A 21669-nucleotide genomic window follows, 5' to 3' on the forward strand; every position below is an offset into this window, starting at 1 on the left:
AAGAAGACAGTAGATGCCATTTACCTCATTAGCTCATTATAGTTAATTACTAAGACAAAAATCAAGTGAAAACAGACACATCCGTGCATTTGGCTAGCTGGCCTGTGACACTTCTATGTCTATCTAGCATTAGATACCAAAGTCATATGTCAGAGGAGCTGCATAAGTATAGGGTTAGGAAATATGTGTCCTTTACCAGAAAAAGTGCAGCTGAAAATAAAATACCAAAAAAGCAGAATCTCTCCCTCTATTATTTATGAGTAATTTGATGAATGGGATACTGTTGTTTGAGTACAGGGCAAAGTTTCAATTCTCCCATCAGATTTTTCTGTTCTTATTTTCTCCGTAGTTCTGTCATCCGTTAGATTTCTATGTGCATTTTATACAATTTCTTTTTCCATTCATCACACAGTTTGCTATAGAATAAAATATCATCACTATAACTAATAAATCAGAAAAACACTATTTTGGATGTCATCGAAAATGTGTTCCAGTGTTAGTCTTAAGAGCCTATGGATCCTTTTGCTTCAGTTTGGACGGGTGAAATAAATCCAGGGTACTCAGTTGAGATAAAGGCACCTTGAGGCATTACTATTCAACAACTCACCAGCACCAAGTCTTCAAAAACAGCTCTTGCTAAAAATGAACTACATGAGATAAATTTCAAAGACCCATGCAATTTTTCAGGAGTGTCTGGGGGTCACATGGCTAAAACTGAACACCATTTTTTTAAACGTTGCAGCATAACTCAGGAGCAAACAGTACAGGGAAGGAAACTACAGCTAGCTATCTAGAATTTCAGCAATAAGTGATCTGGAAAGCAGAATTAAAAAAAAACACAGTGACCTTGCCACAATGACAAAGAAACCATACAGGAGCATCCATTAAATCTACCTTAAGCAACAGTCACCCCTATATAAGGAGTTGTAGCTCGTTTGCTTGTTCTATGATCTAAATTAAGCACAGAACAACCGGCGGGCTAATTGTTCAGTCAGGACCACTCTTATGTACAAGTCAAGACAAAAGGGACACATTGACCTGGTATTCCCAAGCAGACATCAAGGGCCAACTCTACTAAAACTTATGTCTTGAAGACTGGAGAAAGTTCAAGAGCCCCCTTCCTACATTTTAGCCTATGCAAGGTATAGTTGGGGTGGAGTAATTTTTAAAAGCCCTCCATCCTCTGTTCTTCAAAATATGACCCCATTCAAAATAACAGCCAGTCAGGTTTCCAAAGTGTTGCTTTGTTTTGTTTTGCTCATGGTTATACACTTGGTTGCTGCTATTTATAGGAAGGATCTTCAGGGTCTTGATGACTACCGCAGCATCCAAATTTGTGGCTGCCCCCACCCCCGATAAAAGAAGGCAATATTGTGCTCCAGTTATAATTTTTAATGTTATATTTAAACAGCATAGTGGTGGTATCAATATTTCAAAAGGCTATTTACACACTGTTGACACGTATTTCCTTGCCAGAAAATAAATGAGAACTGTAATGGGCAGCATCAATCACTGAATTAGCAGGATGAGAGCAGAGGAAAGAGCAAAGGTAATGTGGTCTCCATCTCTGTGTCCTCATTCCCTAAGTACAGTTAGAAACTCTCCTTCCGTCCACCATTTTTCACACATAGTACATCATCTACACTCTCAGTGGCTGAGGCCTAGGGTTGCCAACCTCCAGGTGGTGGCTGGAGATCTCCTGCTATTACAACTGATCTCCAGGTGAGAGAGATCAATTCCCCGGGAGAAAATGGCTGCTTTGGACCCGGAGCTGGCATCCCACTGTGTGAACAGACTGCTGGACTTGATGGGCCTTGGTCTGATCCAGCAGGGCCTTTCTTATGTTCTTATGTTCTAACCCTACTGAGGCCTCTGGCAGCATAGCTCACCCAATGGCCTATTGCAAGCTGTCATGTTCTAGCATTGCTCCTGGTAGAAACTACAGATTATAAAAGCATTATGTGCTCTTCCTGGGTTTTAGAGACAGATCCTCATCTCAGAAGCAGCCGTTTGTGCATGTGCTTACGCTGAGATTCATCTCAGGAAGCTCCTTTTTATATCAGATTAGCCTTTCTGGATAAGAGTATACTGATACAAAGATAAGTACAGAATGATAAAATATAAGGCAAGCAATTAAAAATAGGATGTCAGTGTAGTCCCTGACTATTAGCACTTTGGACTGCTTTTGGAAACTTAGGGCTAGAGTAGATGGACCACCATAGTTAGTATACCTAGTAGATATGGTTATCAGTCAGGGCCTCCCAACTTTTGAGCTAAGTGACAAGGAGTAGAATTAGCTGTTATGGAGAGAAAGCAGGAAATTAACAGTGGACTACTATACTATACCATTACTATAATATTTTTGTCAATTATTGCTAATATCATACAATGCTTATTGCTTATGACATATGTTTCTCTCTCTTATGCTGTAATTGTAATTTTTGCAGAGATGTAGATCTTATTTTCTTTTTTCTGTTCTGTCTATATAAAAAATAAAATCTAAAAAAACTACAACAGTGAACTACTATTTCAATAGCAATTCCCCATCTATGTCTAATTCCACCCATTAACATTGAACTGAAGTTCTATGAAGTCATGATAACTGAGCATATATCCTAGATGTTTATATATAGGGCTATGCTGAATGTCACAAATTTAACATTATGTGGTCAGAACGACTGCTTGCAGGACAGAAAATGCTTGCTTAAAAATGTAATTCAGAACCTCTTGATATTTTAAAACTTATTTGCTGCCATTTATTTCCTTTGTTTGCTGGTACTTCGGTGCCATTTTTCTGCTTTGAACCTCTGAGTACAGTGATCGCAACCAATCAAGGACCAAAATGGATGCGATGACATGAAGACACTACATAGTTAGTCCAATCTGCTACGTGAAGATATGTTACTCACATGGATGATCCTAGCTGAACCGTGACCACAGAAGAAATAGGATATTATTACACATTCAGTCATAGTACACGCTAACAATGCCGAAGATAAGCCAATTAAAGAGTTAGGGAAATGTTTCCTGAACAGGCAAGGCATTAGATAACAGAAAAAATTGTGAAAGGAAAGAAGTACTTTTTGACACTGATGGAAATGTATGCAAAAAATGTTCCCACAATTGGATCATTCTTAGAAATACCCTTGGGTTTTGATGGAAAAGTCTAATCCCTGATTAATCATTCTTTATTTACTTTAATAGTTCATTATTTTATTTTTTGGAATTTTATTATCCCCCACCCCCAACAGGATACTAATAAACATACCAAAGTCAGGCTGAGTCATCCAGGACAATGACAAAGAATGATATAGTAGCTTGCTTTGGTGACCACTCCTCCATTTTCCAGATGAAAGTTCCACATCCCTTTAATCTGCTCTCATACTTCAGCTATGGCACTGCCTTAATCCATCACACTGACAGTGCAAGCTGAACACTGCACTTCACATACATACAAGATGCCATAAATTGTTTTAAGAGGCATTAGACGAATGGTTGTTGCTGCTGCAAAAATAACACCACCCAAATTGTTTGCAGCTGTCCCATTCACAAAAAAGTAGGTGAACTCATGCAGGACTAATGTCAGAGACATTCATCTTCTTCCCTTCCCTTCCAGTCAGGCTTTGTTATCTTGTAGAACACAAAAGTGACAGCCATATGTGTACTTTATGCATGTGTACTTTATGCATGTGTACTTTATGCATGACTTTATGCAACACTTAGGTTGGAATCCAGAACACCCTTTACTTGGAAGTAAGCTCTCAGGGTAGGGCAACTTCCTCCTGATTAAGCATATGTAGGCATCCACTGTTAAAACATACAGGAAAAAACTTACCTTTTAAAATATTTCTTGACTACAGGGCGAAAACGCATGGTCACTTTAGCCTCCTTTATTCTCTGTTTCAGCCAGGATTCAGCCAGGATCGAACGCATGCGTTTCGCCGAACGTGTGTTCGATCCTGGCTAACTCCTGGCTGAAATAGGGAATAAAGGAGGCTAAAGCGACCAAGCGTTTTCGCCCCATTTCTGTTCTTACTTATATCACCTTATTTCGGGGAGAAAATCAGAAAAGCACAACACCTAAAACTTCTGCATAATTTTGAGGAGGAAGAGAACTAAAGACACAAAATGATTGTCATGGGCATTATTTCCCACTTCTCAGTGAATGCACCAATGGTGTCCTTATCACAGATAAACCACAGAAGCTGAAGGAAATCTCCTGTGACAACCTTCCTCAAAGATCACGCTGATAGACAGTACCAAAAGGACACAAAATCTGTCACCTCCCTGAAAGTCTGAAGAATTCATGGACCAGTACCCTATAGATCTATTTTGACCACAAAATATGATTACAATAAGACATGACCAATAAGAGCATCATCACAAAATGATTGTAAAACAGATAACTCAAGCACAGGGTACAGGCCATATGCAAGAAAGGAAAGCAAGAAATTCCATATTTAACAGTAAAATAGCTGGCCACTGTGACAATCACAAAAGTAGAAAAACCACCCAGAGAAAATTAGCTGTCTGAAGAAATTAAATAATCCTGAAGGGAGGGATCTTGGTCATAGATGATTTTTGAATTACCCACCCCCTCCTTGCAATTCTTCATAAACCACAGTATTTATTACATATCGCCTTGTATAGTTATTTGAAAGCAATCTGGGCGAGTAAAAGCCACTGAACACTATTTTAAATACCCTTGGTTTTCTTTTGTTTTGTTTAGAACAATTATAGGCTGCTTTTGACCCAAGTAGTCTTTAAAGCAACTAATAAACAGATCAAACTATAAAATAATTCAAATAAAACAATCATATAATGCCTAAATATATCAACAAAGGGTATAAACAACTGTTGCTGCCTATCACAATCCAGATCAGAGGCCTTTCTGAACAGAAATATCTTAAATTTGGTCCAGAAAGTCTGTAAAGATGTGCTAATCTCAGACATGCAAGCTGGTTCCTGCTGGAAAGCAACACGAACAGACCATGAGATCTCACACTACCAGCAATCCCCAGGGAATCTGTGGAAACTGTGAACCTGGAGAAAGTTTTGGAATGGATGGGGGCTAAGAAGTTGAAACTTAATAATGATAAGATGAAAGTGCTACTGGTGGAGGAAAGGTCTGACCCAAGAAATGGGTTATCCCCTGTTCTGGATGAGGTTGCATCCCCCCTAAAGGAGCAAGTTCATTGCTTGGGGGTATTCCTGGGCCCAGTCCTCCTGTTTGATAAACAGATGGCAAGCAGTGACCAGGGGTGCCTTTCACCAGCTTTGGCTGATGAGCCATCTGCAGCCCTTCCTGGGCAGAAAAGATCTTGCCACTGTGGTGCATGCTGTGGTAACAACTAGATTTGATTACTGCAATACACTGTACATGGAGCTGCCCTTGAAGACCGTCCAGAAGCTACAGTTGGTGCAGAATGCTGCGATCAGAGCACTGACTGCAGTGGGTCATAGTGACCATATCACTCCAGTCTTGTTCTATCTATACTGGCTTCCATTTGCTTCCTGGCTCAATTCAAGGTGCTGCTATTGACCATTAAAGCTCTGTTCAGCCTGGGAGTTATGACAGAAGAGGGAGACAGATTAAACTCCCTCCCCAGGGAGATTCGTCTGTTTCCCTCTACTGGTGTCTTTCACCAGCAGGTGAAACCCTTTATATTTTGTCTGGCATACCCCCAACAATGGTATTTGCCCTCCTTCTAATGCTGTGTGTTTATTTGTCTTAATTGAATTTTATAATTTTAACTGTATTTTTAATTGTTTAAATGTTTTAATGTTCATTGCCTTGTGGACCCTGATTGGGTTGAAAAGTGACATAAAACACTTTAAATAAAGAAATAAAATAAAATAAAACATACATCAAAGGGCTGACATGAGTGGCAGTAGCCCTTCAATTACACTGGCTCCAAGCCATTTAGGGTTAAACCATTCACAACCAGCATCTTGAATTGAGCCTGGAAACAGACTAGCAGACAGTACAGCTGAAGTAGTGCTGGCTTTATATTAGTGTTTTGTAGCAGCTGCATTCTGCAGCAATTGCAATTTCTGAATAGTCTTCAAGGATGCCCAACAGAGTATACATTGCAGTAATTTAATCTGGATGTTACCAAAGCATACGTGACAGTGGCCACACATGGCTATTCATAATTATCAGTACCTTCCCAGCAGATCCCATTGATGTCTCATTGCCATCTGTCAGTCAGTCTCATTAAATCCCTCTTTCCCCCTCCTTAGTCAGGTTCCCACATTTAATAATGAAGATGGTGGTTACTGGTCCCCAAACACAGGACCTCACATAATAAACTATTAAATTATTGTTTGTCCAGTTAATCCTGCATGACTTCCTATTTTGCTTCTATATTAACCACAGTTCCGAACTTGATGTCAACTACTACAAATGCCTTATCAGCATATTCATTTCCTCCCCTAAGGTCACCAAGGAAAATACTGAACAAAAAAAGACCCTACGAAACATTATTGTTTACTTCTCTTCACTTGAAAGGTGTCCTTGATCATAACCTTTCACCTTCATCTTTCACCACCTTTATGACCACCTTTTGCTACCTATACAGATAATCAACATCTTTCTACTTATTAATGCAATTCTAAAGAGTTTAAAATTCACAATTCAACAGGTGTAGGCCTAACACATGGTTCCCCAAAGTGGCACCTGCCACTACTTTCCCTAATGCCTGCCCTCATTCAAATGAAAGGGTTTCTCACACCTGCAATAACAGCTGCAGCCATTGGAGGATCAGGAGGCCTGGTAAGCACCTGGATGTTCCTTAGTCAGTGTGTGGTTTCCTCTTTCAGCCTTGACTGAGTGTTGCCATGAGCTACTTTTGGAAAGCAGACGGGGAACTTGGTTCTAGTGTTAGAATCCAGGGAACTGGACTGTTCCAGAAGGGGAGATAAATGTTTAAGAACAGACGCCCACCCATTCCTCCTCTAAACTTAATGTCCTCCCAATGGCTGGACTATGGTACCAACCAAAGTACCAATAATACTAAACTTGATAGAGAAATGGCCAGATCCTGAATAAGGTTGCTTCACATGGTCAGTGTGGTCACCATGCAATTCTTCTGCAAAGCAAGGAAGCAGATTTTGCATTTGTCTCCGCCCCCTGCAGCAGCCATTTGGGGTTTGGCTTCACTTCCTGTGGCAGTCATTTGGGGTGGCACTCACCACCCCCTCTCAAAATTCTAAAGGTACCCACAGGCTGAAATAGGTTGAAGACCCCGAACCAACAGAATCCAGTATAGAAGTTCTTTACACTTGAATCATTAAGTGAAATTTCATTCCAAAAGTACTCATAGCAAAGTAAACATATGTGCTTTTATTCAAATGCACACCACCTTATCTAGAATTGACATTAATATAAGAAATGTGTTCTGCTCCAAGTGGACCTCTGAGATGGCCACCTGTTGCATTTAGCTGCATTTATGTTCCCTAGCCCCTATGTGAATGTATACCACCCCCCTTTGAATTTTGTACACAACAAATAGCCAGAAAAAATCTAACAAAAAAGAACAAATGTGAATACCATTTTGACAATGCTTATTATCTTAAAACAGCCTTTGTACCACAATGTGACGCTACACTACAAGAAATACACAGCTGATGTATTTGGTACAAATCAGCAGTATTGGTCCAATCTAAAGACTAAAGAAAACACATTCCCAACAAAACAAAACTGTGTCTATTGGCATGTAGTCATTCCTACAGTGAATGACTTATCCTCAGGGAAGGTGTTCCTTTTCCTCCCCTCTCCTGGCTTGGCTTTTTGAGGAACGATGACCCAGTGGGGATTTTATTGATTTCCTAACAATGTCACAGTCCATTTAAAACAAAAGGGTATACGTTTTTGACAAGGGGAAATGACAAATTACTGTAGGAGAAGAACGGGTAGACTTGAGTGATAGTAACAAAACTCTCAAGACATATGAAGAAAACAAATCTAAAATATGATGCTGTAAATGCGAGTGAATTAGCCTTTTTATGACAGGATTTAGTTGTTGAAGAAAGCTGAGATCATGTGCACAGTGACTCCCAAGGCAGAGGTAAGCATGAGTCAAGTAAGTAATTTGTCCTATTCTTTTTGTGTTTTTACTGGTGCATTGTTCCCAGAACAGGAGAAAGACAAAGCAGGCAGGAAAAGAGTTGCTTCGAAGCAGTGCTAGCTAGCTTTTTTGGTCAAGTGTTCCATAAATCAAGCCCAAAGTCTTTGTATGACTATATATGAATGAACACAAAGATGCCTTATACCATTATCAAGGTCAGTATTTTCTGCTCTGACTAGCAGGGGCACTCCAGGGACTCAAGCTTTCCTATTACCTGCCACCTCATCCTTTGAAATAGAGGTGCTGGAGACTGAGCCTGGGACCTTCCGTGTACAAAGCAGATGCTCTTCCACTGAGCCTCAGACTCTTCCCTGCTATGTTATTGAAAGTGGAAGCTTTACTGTCTTAACAGCTTGCATCTAATATAGTGCATGAGGGAGAGGACAACAAGGCATGGTCTGGGATCTTCATATCTTCGGGACAGCCTCTCCTGGTATACCCCCCCAAGGATTGTCTGATGAGGATTGTCCCCAAGGATTGTCTGATGAGAACTTGCTGATGGTCCCTAGCCCTAAGAGTGTGTGGCCAGCCTGGTGGAATGCTCTGCCAAGGAACATCAGGGCCCTGTGGGACCTAAGGGAGTTCCGTGGGGCCTGCAACACAAAGCTTTTCCACCAGGCCTACAATTCAGGACAGCTGCAAATACCATCTGTACTGTCCTCCCCACCCCTCCCCCTTCATGTATTTGAAATTGCTTGGTTGAGCGGAAGACGCCTGAGTGGGCTCTTACAGTAGGGGATTTATGGACCATCTTTGATTACTGTTTTTAAGGTTTGATTTTATTGATGGTTTTATTGTTATTATATGATTGTTGGGTTTTAGATGATGTTATCCACCCTGAGCCGGCTTGCTGGGGAGGGCAGGCTATAAAACTGAAAATAGACAGACAGACAGATGGACGGACGGATGGATGCTGGGTGAAAGAGACAGTGGGACTGCAGAACACACTTAAACAACTATCATATCTCCAGATCCCCCTGCTTTGGTCCTCAGTGCCACTCTGGTGGCGCTGATTCTGGCTTCTCACCCAGCCACAGGATGAAGTCAACCTCACATGCCATCCTTTTATTTATCTTATATTTCTAGATGTTATGGTGTGAGCAGTTGGAACCTTCCTCAATTAAAAAGGGCTTCATGGAGCTCAGGGTATCTCCAAGACTGACATCAGAGAAGGGCATTGCTCCCTCAAAATATATGTCTCACAGAGAGTTTTGGGATCCATCTTGTGTGCATCAAGCCTGGTAAGGAAGGAGGTTGGCAGCTGACCTTTTCCCCTGGCCTAAAGGTGTGCCTGGCTTAAACTTCACTGTGTCACCCTAAGTTGATTTAATCAGCACTGCGAGCAGACCATTACTCACCCAATCTACAGCCATCCCTCCAATCATTCAGTTTTCAAGGGAATAGACCAGGCAACCTCTTGGAACCTGACAACCCATCAAGCCTCTCCTACCCTTTTGTCAGAACCTCGGAAAAGCAATCAATTCTTTGATCTCTGACTTTCCTGCCAGTTTACTGTGTACCACCCCAGGACTCATTTTGGGGTACAAGTACGGGTCCTTTGGCCAACATAATGTGGGTATGTCTTGGATCCATGCGCTTATCCCCACTTGCATGTGGGCCTTCTTTCTCCTTTGCCTCTGGAAACACTGGTCATTTTCCTCCTCAGAGTCATTCTCGTGGACGTCCCTTCAAGACTGGTAACTATCACCCTTCCCTGAAATGCTATCCAAACATCCTCCCTTTTCTCTTAGTTATCTCTTGTATACTTTGCATGTGTATGATCATTCCTTGAAATATATTTCTTGTTTTTATTATTTTTATTCTTTAATAAAACCCATTTCAATTATACAACCGCCTGCTCATTTAAATGTTCTCACCTGGAACAATGCTGGTATACATAGGTTATCAATCCCAGTTACCCCCTCTTGCTCTCTGTCTCCAGCTAATTTTCCCAATTTAAATGGAGACTGCCTGCCTAGGGTAACAACTGATAGAAGTCTTCATAGTGTTGTATATTATGAAGCACAAGTTTGATACCTCTGGCTACTGGCTTTAATGCTTATTTCATGCTAATTAAACTCTGGGTTGTTCTACTGTTTATAGTTAATAGCTAAATAATGTTTGAATGATTGACTAGTACAAATGACATCAAGTTAGAAAGCTAACGTTCTAAAAGACAAGCTACCTCTCACTTCTCTCTGGATGAGATTAAACAGAACTATACACAACTATACAAAAGAGATGAAAGGATGACAGATTTCTTTGAAGAAGAATCTTTTGAAGAAGAACCTGCAGGTTTAAAAAGTGAAGTGAAAGCTGCTCTGAGAGCATTTGGGGGAAACAACTCACCAGAGCTGATGAGATATCAATAGAACCATTCCATCCCACAGAAATGGAGTTCATTAAAATCTTAATAAAAATATGCCAACAAATATGGAAAATGGAACAATGGCCCGCATACTGGAACCAATTTACATTCCAATTCCAAAAAAAGGAGACATCAAAAACTGCAGCAACTATTCGACCATCACATTAATGTCGCTTGCAAATAAGGTGATGTTCAATTTTTTGTTTAATTTATTGTCTGCACAAAAAATCAGCACTACAGCAATCTTTTTAAAAAATCAACAATGAAATGTGTACTAACCAGATGAAGATCCACACACGTTGAATTGTGTTTGCATGCATTAATGATACAATCATCAATGTCTTGGCTACATTTTTGTCCTGCATAACCAGGGTTGCACAAACAGTAGAAGCCATCTACAACTGCAGCAATAATTAAAAAAAAAAGAATTAGTTTTCAGGTATCACACGTGTACAGAGTTACAGTGTAACTGGTACAACAAAATACTTAAGCAATACTAAAGTAATTCAATACTAATGTAATTCTAAAACATTACTACTACCAGTATAATCCCTTTCTATGCAGCTGTAACTAAAACGAAAAGGAACAATCACCACTGAAACGAAAAGGAAACCATTCATTTCAGCTGTGCCTGTTTCAGTGTATTGAACCTGAAGGCATGTGGCAGTTTCAGCATGGGCAATGCCAAACCTGTATTTTTTACAATGCCATTTAAAATAAGTATACCCATTGAGGACAAGACATGGGACCCATTGGAAGATATTCAGGTTAACTAAATTAACCTTTTGATATGTCTTGGAGAATGGCTACCTCAGATGCTGAAAAGGGTCAAGAAGCATTTTGACTTGAGTTCTGAGACATAATAAATCACCTGGTCTGTCATTTCTTAGATGTTTCTGTACCTACGTCAAATTGATGCTCCCATGCTGTTCGTTCTCATCAGCCACTCAGAGGAATCTCTCAAGTATCATTATTGTCCACTACATTTTCATTTCATCCTCCAAGTTGCTTGGGGCAGCAAACAGGAAATTTTCCCCAAAACAACACTGTGAGGTGGGTTAGGCTGAGACAGGGACTTGCTCAGGGTCCCCAAGTGAGCTTCATGGTTAAGTGAGGATTTGAATCTGCACAGTGTCAGTCTAATAGCTACTCCACACTTGATCAGATTTCCTAGGGAGGAATAATGTTGTTTGGGAGGAATGTTCCATTTGCTTTCAAAGCAACCACTGTGGGACATGGGCGGCACATATATGTAGTCCTCATACTACCAGCAAATACGGGAATAGCACACATATGTGAGAACTCAGCTATATATACTATGAGTCCAGCAGAAGGCAAGGAAAGCTAGAGCCTAAAAAGTTGGAGGGGGGGGGCAGGGCTTGAAGAGATGTGCCATGAGGCACATGTTCCCCAAAGTCCATTTTCCTTCTACTGGATTTATCTGCTGCCTTTGATACCATAGACCATGATACCCAGTTGAAATATTTGATTAAAATAGTTCCTTATAGACCAGATTCAAAGAGTTTCTATAATATCAGTTATCATCTGTGTATAATTTGAAGTCTTGAGCCACTATGTGATTATTGTCGTTTGACAGCTGAGAGTAAACTAACTGAATCCTGACAAGGCAAGAGTGATGTTGGTTGGGAAGCCTGAGGTCTTGAAGGACATTGAGCTTCCCATTTTTGATGGCGTTCAGATGACCCTTGCTAAATTGGTTAAGAGTTTAGAGGTTATACTGGACCTAGCATTTCTGCTGGAAAAGCAAAAAAATGCTTTCTTCCACTTAATTTATCTTGGAACACGGCCCTCTACCTTGACTTTGTCAATCTGACCACCTGAATCCATGCCAAAATGATATCAAGACTAGACTACTGTAATGCTCTCTACATAGATCTCCCCTCAAAGTCAACTTGGGGTATGTTTTACCTTTCTCTCACTGCATCGTATTTCTATTTATGCAATACCACTTTAGCATTATTTGATATGTCATGTTTAAAATGTATGCTTTGTTTCAGATTACTGCAATCTTATTCCTATCACATTAATTATTAGATATCTCATCCTATTGATAAGTGCCAATAAGCATGTGGACAGGAATGAGCCTGTGGACATTGTGTATTTGGATTTCCAAAAGACTTTTGACAAAGTCCCCCACCAAAGACTGCTAAGCAAACTTCATAGTCATGGGATAAGAGGACAAGTCCTCTTATGGATTGAGAGCTGGCTGAAATATAGAAAGCAGAGAGTAGAATCATTAGTCAGTTCTCACAATGGAAGCAAGTGAACAGTGGGGTCTCTAAGAGATCTGTGTTGGGACTGGTGCTTATCAACCTGTTCATCAATTACCTGGAGTTGGGGGTGAACAGCAAGGTGGCCATGTTTGCAGATGACACCAAATTATTTAGGGTGGTAAAAACAAAATTGGATTGTGAAGAACTCCAAAAGGATCCCTTCAAACTGGAGGAATGAGCATTCAAATGGCAAATGAGATTCAATGTGAGCAAGTGTAAAGTAATGCATATTGGGGCAAAAAATCCCAACTTCACACATACACTGATGGGATCTGTGCCGGCAGTGACAGGCTAAGAAAGGGATTTTGGGTTGGTAGTGGATAACTCGATGAAGATGTCAACCCAGTGTGCGACTGCTGTGAAAAAGGAAAATTCTATGCTGGCAATAATTAGACAAGGAATAGATAATAAAACTGCTGATATCATACTGCCCTTGTGCAAATCTATGGTGAGACCACACTTAGAATACTGTGTACAGTTCTGGTAACCACACTTAAAAAAGGATATTGCAGAGCTTGAGAAGATGCAGAAAAAAGCAACCAAAATCATCAGGGGACTAGAACAACTGACCTATGAGGAGCAGTTAGCATGCTTAAGGTTGTTTAGCTTGGAAAGAAAGTGATTAAGGGGAGGCATGATAGAGGTCTATAGACTTATGCATGGCATGAAGAGAATGGACAAGGTGAAACTTTTCTCTCTCTCTCATAATACTAGAACACAAGGTTATTGGCTGAAGCTGGAGGGTGAGAGATTCAAAACAGATAAAATGAAATATTTCTTCATACAATGCATAGTTAAATAGTGGAACTCCCTGCTCCAGCATGTGGTGATGGCTGCCATCTTGGAAGGCTTTAAGAGGGGAGTGGACATGTTCATGGAGGAGAGGGCTATTTATGGCTACTAGTAAAAATGGATACTAGTCATGATGCATACCTATTCTCTCCAGTATCAGAAGAGCATGCCTATTATATTTGGAACACAGGCAAGATAATGCTGCTGCAGTTTTCTTGGTTTATGGGCTTCCTAGAGGACCTGGCTGGCCACTGTGTGAACAAACTGCTGGGCTTGATGGCCCCTAGTCTGATCCAGCATGGCCTTTCTTATATTCTTACGTAAGAATCTGTGAGGGGACAGTATCCCTTGCAGCTTAGAAGTAAAGTAAATGTCTACTTTGTAAAGCACCCACCCTCTTCATTCAGCAAAATGGGAATATATGAGGGGAAAGACCCTAGATTTTTACATTTTAAAAAGAAAGAGCCAGAGAAAGAACATTTATTTTTTCTGGTGAGGCATCGCTTACATTGCATCACTTTATTAAAAAGAAGATGCTGAAGAGCTGAAGTCTAACAATCTTTATCAGCTCCTCTCACGTGCTCCCATGTTCCATTCCAAGCCTCCTGAGCTAACAATCTGTCCTTCCCTCTTTTTCATCATTAGCGATGTAAAAGGGAAGCGTCTTTGGAGAGTTACTGCTATACAAGGGACCCAGTGACAGAGATGATTGCAGTTCTTACAGGCATAGATTTATTATAGCCTCACACAGGTCCCTGGGTTCTTCATTATCTCCAAGATTTACCATGTAATCTATCCTGTCACTCAGGCTCTGCACATGTAACTGCTATTACTCTCATTAAATGCTCAGATCCTTTTAGTTCCAGGCATATTTTCCCCCAACTAATCTGAGGCACTTGGATTTTTCTTAAATCACAGTCTGAAGCAGCAGCTAAAAGAAAAGGCTTTTCCTTCCCTTTTAACTTTAGAATCAAATTTCAGTAGTTGTTTACTTGAACAGATCTGCAAAGGTACATTTGCAGTGTAAATTCCAAAACTACAAATGATGTCAAATAATGCAAAGTTTGTTGCTGAATATTCATTTGCACTCAGCTTTGAAGGCTTTTCTTGCAATTCATGCTAAACAAAGTGTCATTAAGTCAACGATGACAGGAAAAAATATCCAGTCAGTTTAGCAGCTATGCTTGAATCAGCAGATCTGGTAGGTCTGGTGGACACCAATATGTCTGTGACAAGCACCATATCAGATTTTGGAACCAATATCTTCGTGGCCAAAAGGGTGCGATTAGAACCCCTTTTGTTTTCACATCTAAGATCATATGGATGGTTTGTGGGATCAACTTCACCCAAAGAAAGGCATATGCTGTTATGTTTGCCCTGCCATGTGGATAACCTTTCTCAATGCTAGATGCATTCTTCTTCAGGACTCTGCACTCGGAAGGAACCTAGTTACTGAGATGGGCAGAATACAACCAGCATTGAGAAAGGTTATCCACATGGCAGGGCAAACATAACAGCTTATGCCTTTCTTTGGGTGAAGTCAGAACACTGATGCACCTAAATGCAAATTGAGAGAAGGATTACTTTCTGATGCTGATTGGTTATCTGTGTCTGTAAAAGGTCTCTATAGAGCTCTGACATGGAACCTTACCCATGGGGTGGCATCCTGACAGTATACTGTCATGCCACCAGCTGGTCTCCAATCCAAGGAGTCATCTCACCCCAACAGGAGAAAAAACAGCAGTCTTCTCTCTGCTAGCAGGACAGGGCCAGACTGGGATTCAGCTGTGATCCCGCCTTCAATCATGAGAGGTGCTATCCCATGAAAAGAAACTGGTAGAGCATCTGCTTTGATGCAGAACGTCCCAGGTTCAATCCCTGGCATCTCCACTTGATGGATCAGGCAGCAAGTGATGTGAAAAACCTCCAACTGAGACTCTGGAGAGCTGCTATGCTACTGAATAGACTGTACTGATCCTGCCAGTCCAAGGGTCTGACTCAGTATAAGCAAATTTCACATGCAAAATCATCTAGTCATTTGGAACATATCAGAGAATTGTAAAACTACTCTCAACAAGACAGTTTTGCCCTTGCCTACTAATGGTGGAAATGAAATTTCTAGGGAGGCTCAATCATGCCTTTGATTATGACCCTGGGCATAACACAATCCAAGCACGTCAGGAATTGTGAATGTGTATCAACAGCGGCTATTGGTCAGCCATGCTGAAGTTTGTACTGCAGAAGAGCAAAAACTGCTCAAAATGCTGATCGTTTTAAATTGTGAACAAATTGCCAAGGCGATGAACTGAGGTGTTTCGACTAGACCCAAAGAGACATTGCAAACAAGGTAACTTTGAGTGTTAATTGCCTTTCTTTTTGCAAACACTGCAGCATCTCTGCCTTGAGTGTTTGGGCTCCTCAAGGTTATCCTGACAATGAAGGTGTAAAAGTAGTTTCTACAAACATTCATTCTGCTGCCTTCTTTAAAAGGTACAGTCTTGATAGTCACAGAAAGAGTTAAAAGTTAATCATGCTGGCCCCCATCAACCGGCACTCTATCTTTCATCAGCATGATCTCATTAAATGCAAAATTCATAGGTATTCGTTAAACTCATCGCAAATACTGCTTCATTGCTCAGAGGAGCTTCTTTTTTAGCACCTGAAAATTATCCATCGTCAAATATATTGCACAAAAGGCATTTGGGCTAATTGAAGCATCGGAAGAGACAACTAAAAAAAAATCTCATTAGAATTTCTCATTAGCTGCAATTGTGACCTCTGGAAACATAAACCCCTGTGCCAGGAAATGAGACAGTTTGGCAAACTCCTGTCCTTCAGGATTAGGATGCCGAGTTGTAGCCTGGGCACGCATGCTAGTTGGCTAATCTGTTGATCTCCCTAAAATGACTCGGATTTAGTTGTGACATCAAATCCAGCTGCTTAAAAGGAATGGCAACGCACAAACACACCATCATAGCAATATCCATGGAGGCAGGGGCTGGAACGGCACTCATCTATGTTGATCTCGCAGCGAGGACCTGCAAAGCCCTTCACACATTGGCACTGGAATCCAAGGGGAAAGGCAGCCAAATCCATCTCTTTCAGACACATGGCTCCATTCTCACAGGGGTTGCCGCCCTCACAAGGTCTGAATTCACAGTTAAAACCTGGAAGAGAAAAGAAATGGCAAAGCTGACCGCGTTCAAAGCATGAAATCAGTCCCTGAAGCTGTTGCCTATCTTGTGCTATATTTCATCCCAGGTTAACCTCTAACTAGAGACTCCTAGCATGGATATTTTTCTTTTTTGGCATTTTTAATGCAAACCCAGGCAGTTCTTTTCAGTTTTAGAAACCCTTGTTCTTTTGACTGTAATGGAAGGTTGTCAGGAGGCATTATTCCAACTAGATTACCTTTGGGTTTTGTCAACCCAGTTTGATTTGATTCACTGTACATTAACACAGGAAGTTACGTATTCTGATTCAGACCCTTGGCCTATCAAGGTCAGTATTGTCTACTCTGGAAGTGGCTCCACAGGGGCTTAGGCAAAGGTCTTTTGCATCACCTACCCAATCCTTTTAACTGAAGATGCTAGGGACTGAACCTGCAACCTTCTGCATGCCAAGGAGATACTCAAAAACTGAGCCGTCCCCTTCTCTTGAAGTGAGGATGGCCCTTCTGCCTGTCTTTCTTCACCCCAGCCATTGAGAATCAAATCTTATTTTCATAAACCAGCTTTTCATATGCATGGAATGCATCCTGGATTTGGTTTCATTTTCACTTTACACTCTGAATTGACTGTTATGTGTATTCAGATCTAAAACAGAGGACACTGGGGCTCTGAACTGACTCATCCTCAAAATCAATTTTCTCTCCAAATATCTGCCTATTTTGTAAAATGCAGGAACGGGGAGAAAGCAAGAAAAAAAAAGATACAATGTAGGATAACACAGAGTAGGAAGCTCCATGGATATTCCATGTAAATAATAAAGGTAAAGGTAGTCCCCTGTGCAAGCATTGTGTCATTCCTGACCCATGGGGTGACATCACAGCCCAACATTTACTAGGCAGACTATGTTTATGGGGCGGTTTGCCATTGCCTTCCCCAGTCATCTACACTTTACCCCCAGCAAGCGGGGTACTCATTTTACCAACCTCGGAAGGATGGAAGGCTGAGTCAACCTTGAGCCGGCTACCTGAAACCAACTTCCATCAGGAACAAACTCAGGTTGTGAGCAGATCTTTTGACTGCAGTTTACCACTCTGCACCACGGGGCTCTATACATATAAATAATAGGAGTGTGCAAAGGTCTGGTTTGGACTGGGATAATTTTTAACAGCAGAGGTAAAAGTAGTCCTATTAGGAAATTAATCCGATGGCTGCATTTACTAGTGTCACTAGGAGGAAACACATTTGTGGCTGTAACTTTCCCACTTCCACATTCCCTAGGAAATTTTAGAAAGGGTAAATAAAATAGCCTTGGTTTGATAGGAAAGTAAAACTCACACAGCAGGTGCATGCAGATAAGAACTGGAATCTGAATGAGTCCTCCTTGAATACTCAAGTGGGGAGATTTTTTTAAACCAATATTGAGAGCCCTGGCAAGAGAACTAAATGCCTGTCTTTCCCCTTATTAGTGCTAATGTGAATGGGGGGGTTATAATGAGGAATAGGTGAAGTTGTGTGGTGCTCTTACATGAAATTTATCATTTAGAGATGTCAGAGTCTAAACAGCAGTTCTCTACAAAGAAGTGATCTGATCACCTGCCCCTCACACCTTGTTTGGTTTGGTACTTATGTTTACTGTTGTGAGAGAGCCTCTGCCAACCTTGGAAACCCCACCGACAGTGCAGTATTCAAGCACTTTCCTGAAAATTCTTTTTTTGCAGTATGTGCTAGATGAAATCACATCGAATATAAAGAAAAGCTAAACTTATATCTCAAGCTTGGCCAACTAGATGGAAACGTTGATGAAAAGATTGTCAGACTGGGATCTGAGTGGAAATCATAAAAAGTTCACAACCCTAGCAGATATCTTGGAAGAGGTGCTCCTTTATACAAGCCAGTAATGGCCAACCTTTACAGGTAAGATGTCATCCAACGTATGATGAAACAGCCCTTCAGTAATACATAGAACACTATATATATGCTATATCTGGGTCAAATCTAACAAGCTTTTCAGCTAGTGACAAAGGTAGGAGGGATCCCGTTAGACCACCAAAAAGGCTATGCTGGGGGTTATGGGATCTGCATGTAAAAATCCATGTGGATTGGGGGCTGTAGTAGGGAGGGGAACTGGATAAGAATGTGAAAAAAATGGCAGAATCCAGCCCTATGCCTTATCTTTTTGCCTGTAGTCTTCTGTGGTAGGGACAGCAGCACTGGAAAGACAGTAACCATGCAATCCTGAAGGGGGGGGGCGAATGCCCATAGGAGTTGATGTGACTCTGTGCCAACCTAAGGGCCACTTTGTGCCATGATAAGGGGCACTTATGCTGGCCCAAAACAGCGACACAATTGCATAGCACAGGGGCAACAATGCAGCCTCCCGCTGGCGTTGTCCCGGTGGAGCTCCTGCACCAGCGTCCTGGGAGGCATTCCTAGGGCATTCCTGGTGGCGGAGCTGCCTTTAGGCAGCTTCCTAACCCCTTTCATCTCGGAGACACCCCTTAATGCTGCAGTGGAGCTACACAAGCAAAATAGCTGGTGTAGCCTCGCTAATCTCAATGGGTGAGTTTTTCACATTTTAATTTTTTAATCGTTTTTTTTAAAAATCCCAGCTGGGAAGCCTCTGCAGAAGCGGCCTGGCTGCGCTGGTCATGGCCGCTGCATTTCTCCTCCCTCTTTAGGAATGGGCTGTAAGCCTCTGAAAATCAGTGCTGGGGGCAACATCAGGAAAGGCCTCTGTTACGCCATGCACAGAGGTCTCCTTTATTGGGGAAAATTCGCTGGAGACTAGATAGAGCTATTCAAGAGGCTGGCGTGGGGATCTTTTTAACCAATTATGCACCAGTTGAACAAGCCAATGGAAAGTACCTAATAAAGAGGAAGTTTTTATGAGTTTTAAGGATTTTATTAAAGGTAATCAAATTATTGCATGCACACAAACACACAAAATTCCCAACACATACAGAGCTAAGAAAGCAAAGGATTGAGGGGGTGGTCACAAGGATAAAAGGGTCCCAGGGGAAAGTTATATTTGTAAAAAAGAAGATTAACCATCTGTGAAGCAGAACCTTTAGCAGCAGCAGCCACACCCTCTTCTGCCTCCTATAGTGTTCTCAGGAAAGTTATATTTACCTTCCTGAAGAAAGAACAAGGTTCAGAATGGAGGCAGCTGCAAGGAAAAGCTAGCAGTGACCAGCACCATTGGTAAGGTGCTGGTCACTGTGACCAGCACATGCAAGCACCGTGGCTAACACTTTGGATCCCAGGAAAAAGTGACAGCAACTTGCTGAAATGAATGGGGTCATATTTATACCAAATTTCTGCCCTGAGGCAGGGTGACTACACCGGCAATGGTAGTTGTTGAGAGTGGACAAAGGTTTGATTGCTCGAGATTGGATTAGGAAGGTGCAGCAATTAAGGTCATCAGTGATGATGGCTGAACACTTAAGGATTAAGTGTTTGAGCCTTAAGTAACAGAATTGGAAATTGAGGCGGGGTCTGGAAGAAGGGAGTCAGAGAGGGCTTGCCTGGCTCTGGGATGAGATTAGGAGTTAGCTACAATAGAATTGATGGGATCTGGCAGGATGCTTGCCATCTATTGCAGGAAGAGTATAGAAATGTGAAATGCTTGTCCATTGGCTCTTTGTTTCCACTGAGCCTCCGTTGTCTTCTTGGGGGAAAGCATGGAAACATGCCTGGATTTAGCCCAGTCATCTTGCTACAGCCTTGCCCAAACAAGATGGATGCCAGGAGACCCCTTTTGTCTCTGGCTACACAGCAGTGTTTCCATCCTTTGCACACCAGCTTCAGTCCTGTACACTTGTGGGGTGTCCCAGGGTAGCTGCGGGCCTGTGAGGGTGCCATAACATAGTATTTATTTGCTCTCTGTCAACTGGCTGGTTCCTGTGCGAAATGAAACAGGATGCTGGACTAGACGGACCACTGGTCTGATCCAGCCAAGCTCTTCTTATGTTGTTGAGGTGAGAGGAATAGGAGATCAGGCTAAATTCCATATCATAGTGAAATCAAAAGATCCTCATTTTATTATCTAGGAAGGTTATAAATCTGTACTGCCTGCTTCACTTGCATTATCTATGTCACACATTGTCCATCCATGGGGTATGTATATGAAGCTGGCTAGAAACCATATGTAACCTGTTCTGAGCACCTTTGGTGATGAGCAGGGTACAAACATGTTATAGACAATTCTATCGTATTTTATTTTTTACTATAACAATGCCTCATAAGGCAGAAATTTTTTTGGAGGTATCTAGTTCTGCATGTTAGGTTTGAAAAGCAGTAAAGATGGGTCTCTCTAAGGAAATGAGTTTCAGAGATCTAATGAGATCTATCTTAAAGCTACAGTTTCCCTGCAGTTTTTTTTATTGAACCCCCAACTTAAAAAAAAAAATCTTCAGCATCTCTGTGATTTATGAGTTACAGGAAATAAGTAAATTAGATTTTCACTTTAGTCAGAAAGCATAATGCAATAGAAAAAGATCAACAATCAAAGCACTCCTGGTGGATAAAAAAACTAATTAAAAAGAAGCTGACACACTCCCTGGCGACCTCTGTTTGTTATTATTTAGCAAAATAATTTTAATAGGAAAAAGTTAATACCACCAAATCTCTGGATACTACTTATTACCAGAATACTATTATCTTCATGTTCAGTATTATTTCATACATTGCTTTAGTGAAACATATTTTCTGCTGTTTTATCTTTTAGCAATTTTAAGACTGCACTGACGCTACATGATCCCTAAACTTGTTTCAGAGTAATTGTTCTGAGCTTCTCTTATAGAACTTTGTAATGTATAGCTTAGCACTCATTAGCAGTACCCAGTCTCCTGCTAGAAAGAGGCATTCCTGGCTAGTAAGCCAGGGATTGATTTGCCCCAGTACAATGTGAATAAAAC

This window comes from Euleptes europaea, chromosome 10 (assembly GCF_029931775.1).
Source record: "Euleptes europaea isolate rEulEur1 chromosome 10, rEulEur1.hap1, whole genome shotgun sequence".
NCBI classification, from domain to species: domain Eukaryota; kingdom Metazoa; phylum Chordata; class Lepidosauria; order Squamata; family Sphaerodactylidae; genus Euleptes; species Euleptes europaea.